The 7,370-nt window shown below is 41.9% G+C and overlaps 1 pseudogene; it reads right to left on the bottom strand.

Annotated features, from left to right (window-relative positions):
• Window positions 1-261: 261 nt before the first annotated feature.
• LOC129633420 (probable ATP-dependent RNA helicase DDX4) lies at window positions 262-4,003 on the bottom strand (annotated as a pseudogene).
• Window positions 4,004-7,370: the final 3,367 nt, after the last annotated feature.

The raw sequence follows: 7,370 nt of genomic DNA, 5'->3' as shown, positions 1-7,370 counted from the left end.
GTCTATGGAAACTGTAAGCTGCTTTCAAAAAAAATTTTTTTTCAAGATGAGTGCTTTAATCTTTCCAGTTAACATCATTTGTATCAGTAAGTACAATATTTTTAGATCACACATTAGTCAGTAAAGATTTATTTTTTTGAGGGTCTGAATAAGAACAGGAAGACAGGAAATACAGAATGTCAGACTTCACACTTGAATCAAAACTTAAAATTGTTTCCTTCTTTGCAGCAAAACTGTACTACAGACTTGTGTGTTTTAGCTTTAATCCCATGACTCATCATGGATTGGATTGGGACTTTGTGAAAAAGAAAATCTTGCTACATTCAGAGTGCTTATGCCCTGATAATTCTTTTCCATATCATCAGATGCAAACACATTTCCTCTTGTAATGTCACTGAAGCCAGGAAGACGTGTGCTCAAGGCATGTTCTTCCAGCCGTTCAGAGCACCCTGATGAGCTTCTGGAAGTACTTTCATTGGAGGCTGTGCCGCGTGGTTATCTGAGCATCAAAAAAGGAAATAGCTCTGCAAGGGTTCTCACGTTCACCAGTACACCAGATTCAATGAACACATTCATCAGCAGATCATCAGAATGGATAACAAATCAGACACTTTCAATATCCAGCTTCTGTAGTAGCTGCAAGAACTGGGCACTTTCCACAATGAAAATCCCCACGTTTGCTCTCTCTCTGTTCCAGGTCACCGTGAATATGTATGGTTGCTGCTTTTTCCTGGCAAAGAAAAGTTACAGTAAAATCTTCTTTCTTCTCAGTCTCAACAAAAGCCATAGTTTTTTTTGTTTGTTTGTTTTTAATCACCTATGTTTTACAGAATTTCTACAGGTTTTTCTTATTTTGAGTACTAGCCAGCTGGGAGAATGGTCTCTTGCTCTACTTGCTTATCCAACAGCCACAAACAAATAGTTTAACTTCCAAAACCCCTCAGCTAAGCTTTGAATTTCCTCTGGGAAAACTGCACTGAACATAAGGGTTTGATGTTCATTCAATTGCTGGGCAGGAAATTCGATTTTTATTTCTGGTCCAGAATCCATATCCAGCATGCAATCAGCTTCATCTAAAATTAAATATTTAAGTTCTCTGAGACTGGTGTTTTCTTTATCTATGATATCTGTTAGTCTTCTAGAAGTAGCACATAATAATCTCAGCCTTGTAATGTCTGAGAGAGACAGGGGCCACCATTCATGATTCAGGCACTCTGTTAGACAACCAACAGACTTCTTTGCTTTTATCCTTGCACATAAACAGAGATAGGGACTACTTTTTCACTTTACATACAATGAAACAGAGGCCTGGAGAGGTTAGATAATTTATCTTCTAAGTAGCAGAAGCAGGAACCATCTGGGATTTTATGGACAATGCTAATCTGAGAACTAGAAATGCTAACAGGAATCTTTATAAAATGGGTCTGCATTTTGAAGCATTCCTGTCTCTTGTGCCAAAGAGAGGTTGCCCCAACCTTCCTATGAAGTGAAAATAGAAACACCGCGCTCCCCTGTTTCTGTAGTTAGGATGGGCTTTAGTTAAACCCAAAGGCAGGCAAAGTGGGACTCTGGGCCTTCTCCATCTCTGCACTTGGCAACCTCTGCTTAGCACCATCCATGTGGTCACCCGGAACCTGAGTCTGGGCCAGCTTCCAGAATTAACTCCACTTCCCTTGTCTTAGCTGTTGGTCCTGGAGGGAAGGTAATCGCAGAAGAGCATTGTCATGAGGAAGTTTAGTTCATAGAATTTGGAAACAAACAGACTGGGTTTGAAAAACAGGTCCTCCACTTCTCAGTTCTTTCACTTTGGATAATGCAAGTACTCATTCCAAAAATTTGGAATATGGAAAGTTCCTCACATGGTTGTATAAGCATTAGAGATGATGTAGATGAATGATGAGGCTCACAGTAGGTACCATTAAGATATAGCTGCTACTCACAGTTGATAGCAGAAGTTTGGGTAGATATGAAACCAAGGAAAGAAGAGAAGGGAAAAGCAAGGGAGAAAGGGAAAGGTATGCCAAACGGAATGCAGAGTTCCAGGGAACAGCAAGGAGAGGCAAGAAGGTCTTCTTCTATGAACAGTGAAAAGAAATAGAGGAAAACAACAGAGACCTCTTCAAGAAAAATGGAAATATCAAAGGAACATTTCATCCAAAGATGGGTACAATAAAGAGAAGAAATGGTAAAGACCTAATAGAAGCAAAAGAAATTAAGAAGGGATGAAAAGAATACACAGAATAACTGGATGAAAAAGATCTTAATGACCTGGATAACTAAGATGGTGTAGTCTCTCTCTCAGAGCCAGGCATCCTGGAGCGTGAAGTCAAGTGGCCTTAGGAAGCGCTGATGCCAATAAAGCTAGTGGAGGTGATGGAATTCCAGCAGAGCTATTTAAAATCTTAAAAGATGATGCTATTGAAGTGCTGCACTCAATTTGTCAGCAAATTTGGAAAACTCAGCAGTGGCCATAGGACTGGAAAAGGTCAATCCTCAACCCAGTTCCCAAGAAAGGTGGTACTAAAGAATGTTCAAGCTACCAGACAATTGCACTCCTCTCCCATGCTAGTAAGGTTATGCTCAAAATTCTCCAAGCTAGGTTTCAGCATTATGTGAACCAAGAACTTCCAGATGTTCAAGCTGGGTTTATAAAAGGCAGAGGAACCAGAGATCAAAGTGCCACCATTTTCTGGATCATAAAGAAAGCAAAGGAATTCCAGCAAAACATCTACCTCTGTTTAATTGACTACACTAAAATCCTTTGACTGTGTGGATCACAACAAACTGTGGAAAACTCTTAGAGAGATGGGAATACCAGACCACCTTACCTGTCTCCTGAGAAAGCTGAACACAGGTCCAGAATCAACAGTTAGAACTCTGTATGGAACAGCTGACTGGTTCAGGATTGAGAAAGGAGCATGACAAGGCTGTTTATTATCATACTGTTTATTTAATTTATAGGCAGACCACATCATGCAAAATGCTGGGCTGGATGAGTTACAAGCTGGAATCGAGATTGCTGGGAGAAATATTAACAACCTCAGATATGTGGATGATACCACTCTACTGGCAGAAAGCGAAGAGGAACTAAAGAACCTCTTGATGAGGGTGAAGGAGAGTGAAAAAGTAGGCTTAAAACTCAATATTTAATAAACTATGATCATGCCATCCGATTCCATCAGTTCATGGCAAATAGAAGGGGGAAATGTGGAAGCAATGACAGACTTCCTCTTCTTGGGCTCTAAAATCACTGTGGATGGTGACTGCAGCCATGGAATTAGAAGGCGATTGCTTCTTGGCAGGAAAGCTATGGCAAACCTAGACAGTGCGTTAAAAGTCCAAGAAATCACTTTGCAGACAAAGGGTCATAAAGTCAAAGCTACGGTCTTTCCAGTAGTCATGTACAAATACGAGAGCTGGACCACAAAGAAGGGAGAGTGCTGAAGAACTGATGCTTTCAAACTGTGGTGCTGGAGAAGACTCGAGAGTTGCTTGAAAAGCAAGGAGATCAAACCAGTCAATCTTAAAGGACATCAACCCTAAATACTCTTTGGAAGGACTGATGCTGAAGCTCCAATTCTTTGGCCATCTGATGCGAAGAGTTGACTCATTGGAAAAGACCCTGATGCTGGGAAAGACTAAAGGCAGAAGGAGAAGGGGACGACAGAGGATGAGATGGTTGGATGACATCACTGATGCTATGGACATGAACTTGGGCAAACTCCGGGAGATGGAGAGGGACAGGGAAGCCTGGTGTGCTGCAGTCCATGGGGTTTCAAAGAGTTGGAAATGACTTGGTGACTGAACAACAACAACAAAATGAAGCCAATACTTTTCCAACAAAAAAATAAAAGAAAAAATTTAGAGATTTGTGATGTTACTAGAGTCAAAAGCATATCCTTAGATAATTTATAGTCACCCCAGTTTAAAATGAAAAATATGTACATTTGGAACTCTCTCTCAACTTGGGCTTACCTTGCCTACTTCGTATTGTCACCTTCATTTGCTCTTCTTTGGAGATTTTCTACCTTGAAAACGAGATTGCATCAGCCTCTCTTTAACAGATGTCCCTTTTATTGGCACTGAGGTCGTATAAAGTGAGAATGGGACACTGTCCAATGTCTGTCCTTCTCCCTCAACTTGGAAACAGAGGGAAAACTCCCATGCAAGTGTCCGGAGACAGTTCCCTATGGAGCTCTTGGGTTTCTGCAAAATTCATAAGCAGAACTAACTGCCCTTTCATTCTCATTTTAGAGGGAAAGCCTTAAGACAGCATTGGTGTTTCCACGTGGAGCAAAGCATGGGCTTGCTTATTGTCCTGTGTAAAGATAGAGCTTCCCTCAGGGACTAAAGTTGTCGGGTTTGCTCTGAGGCCATCAATAGATTCAGATTCTCTGTACTCCGGATTCCACTGCCTGCTCTGTATCCGCCTGGGCTCTCTGCCTCCACAGCTTGGGGCTGAGGAACAGGGAGAATCAATCTGAACATAAATCTTGGGTTGCTTGCTGTGCTGTGATTAATGAAGTCATTGTCTCTAATCCAGGACTCTCTTGTCTTCTGCCAGCATGAAACTGACAGGCCAACTTGTGAGCTTGAGAGGAGATAAAAATTTGCAGTTCTTGGACAGAGCGTGTGAAACTCTGAAATGTGCCGTTGTCAGCTCAGAGGACTCGGGAATTTCTTCTGCTTACGGAGTACGAGTGGCTGAGGGCAACTGCCGCAGGAGAGGTGACACCTGAACCACATCTGAAAGATGAGAAGTTGGCCAAGTGGGAGGAACACCAAGAAGAAGAAATGAGACATAGGTATGCACGCGTTTTTGAGAAACTGGAATGTTTGAGTTCAAATTGCAAGGGAGTGGGCATGGCAGGAAGTTATCTAAAAAGCAGTCTGGGATTACTCTGAGTAAAGAAAGAAGAAAGCCTGATCTCTAGATTTTCTGCTCTACTGAACAGTCTCGTGTGAACAGTCTCACTTTACTAGCACCGCAGCTTTTTTAGGTGTTACTTGCCTGGAGAATCCCAGGGACGGGGGAGCCTGGTGGGCTGCCGTCTATGGGGTCGCACAGAGTCGGACACGACTGACGCGACTTAGCAGCAGCAGCAGCAGCCTTTTTGAAGAAATTAAGTCTCAGAAAGTTTAACTTCTCCAAGAATAGTCAGTTAATAAATACTAGAAGGATGATATAAAACCACTGTTCTTTCTTTCAGCCACTCAGTGAGGAGCTTTCGATTCTTACTCCGTAGGTAACATCAGGAACCGCCTGTTTTCTGTTGCTGTTGTTTGTTCACTTTCCTTTTTCTTTCAGGTCAGGGTGTCCTAATCAAGAACATCATAGTTGGACAATTTAGAAGCAGCATGAGGCTTTTGAATAGGGGTAATCTGGCAAGAGTAGGTAGTTACAAGATAATTTTAATGATGCACTTGAGTATTTTTAAGGGGTCTGGAACTGGGTATATGGAGAAGAGAATAATTAATGGACTTTGGAAATGTAGTATATCAGTTCAGTTCAGTTCAGTCACTCAGTCATGTCCGACTCTTTGTGACCCCATGAATCGCAGCACACCAGGCCTCCCTGTCCATCACCAACTCCCGGAGTTCACCCAGACTCACGTCCATCGAGTCAGTAATGCCATCCAGCCATCTCATCCTCTGTCGTCCCCTTCTTCTCCTGCCCCCAATCCCTTCCAGCATCAGAGTCTTTTCCAATGAGTCAACTCTTCGCATGAGGTGGCCAAAGTACTGGAGTTTGAGCTTTAGCATCATTCCTTCCAAAGAAATCCCAGGGCTGATCTCCTTCAGAATGGACTGCTCGGATCTCCTTGCAGTCCGAGAGACTCTCAAGAGTCTTCTCCAACACCACACTTCAAAAGCATCAATTCTTTGGCACTCAGCCTTCTTCACAGTCCAACTCTCACATCCATACATGAGCACAGGAAAAACCATGTAGTATATAATAAAGATGAAATGATTTTAAAAAGGCACAGAGTTTATAGCTGGAATGACTGTATAATTTCAATTAACTGAAATAGGTGATTGTAGTTAAGGAATTTTGAGGGACAACATTACTAAGTTCATAGAACAAGGGAAATGACAAACAGTACATTTCTTTATTTTTAATTAATTAATTTTAATTGGAGGCTAATTGCTTTACAATATTGTGGTAGTTTTTGCCATACATTGACATGAATCAGCCATGGGTGTACACATGCCCCCCCATCCTGAACCCCCTCCCACCTCCCTCCCCATCCCATCTGTCAGGGTTGTCCCAGTGCACCAGCTTTGAGCGCCCTGCTTCATGCATCGAACTCGGACTGGTGATCTATTTCACATATGGTAATATACATGTTTCAATACTATTCTCTCAAATCACCCCACCCTCGCCTTGGACACCCCACAGAGTCCAAAAGTCTGTTCTTTATGTCTGTCTCTTTTGCTGTCTCCCATGCAGGGTCATCGTTACCATCTTTCTAAATTCCATATGCTAATATATTGTATTGGTGTTTTTCTTTCTGACTTACTTCACTCTGTATAACAGGCTCCAGTTTCATCCACCTCAATAGAACTGACTCAGATATGTTCTTTTTAATGGCTGAGTCATACTCCATTTTGTATATGTACCACAGCTTTCTTATCCATTCATCTGCTGATGGACATCTAGGTTGCTTCCATGTCCTGGCTATTATAAACAGTGCTGTGATGAACACTGGGGTACACGTGTCTCTTTCCCTTCTGGTTTCCTCAGTGTGTATGCCCAGCAGTGGGATTGCTGGATCATATGACAGTTCTCTTTCCAGTTTTTTAAGGAATCTCCACACTGTTCTCCATAGTGGCTGTGCTAGTTTGCATTCCCACCAACAGTGGAAGAGGGTTCCCTTTTCTCCACACCCTCTCCAGCATTTATTGCTTGTAGACTTTTAGATAGCAGCCATTCTGACTGGCGTGAGATGGTACCTCATTTTGGTTTTGATTTGCATTTCTCTGATAATGAGTGATGTTGAGCATCTTTTCATGTGTTTGTTAGCCATCTGTATGTCTTCTTTGGAGAAATGTCAAACAGTATAAGTTTTGGAATAAGAAATGTTCAGTTTTTCATTGAGTAGACAAGTTATTGTTTCCATTGGTAATTACAGTCTAATAATTAAAATTATTAAATCTTGCAGAGACAGCATTTAACAAACGTGTTTACCTCCCAGCGAGAAACAAAAACACATGAGAAATGTTACTGAGTTAGTTGCCTGGACCTGTGCTGGGGACCTAACCAGGGCTGAGACCCCTTGTTTCAGCCATGGAGGTTCTTTTTCTGCTCAGATTCACACCGCCAGTAATGAAATGAATGCTGAGACTGAAACAGCACAAGTTTTATTCAA

The sequence above is a fragment of the Bubalus kerabau genome, chromosome 1, assembly GCF_029407905.1.
Source record: "Bubalus kerabau isolate K-KA32 ecotype Philippines breed swamp buffalo chromosome 1, PCC_UOA_SB_1v2, whole genome shotgun sequence".
NCBI classification, from domain to species: Eukaryota; Metazoa; Chordata; class Mammalia; order Artiodactyla; family Bovidae; genus Bubalus; species Bubalus kerabau.
The sequence above is the reverse complement of the archived record's forward strand: the minus strand, read 5'-3'. Positions and strand labels throughout refer to the sequence as shown.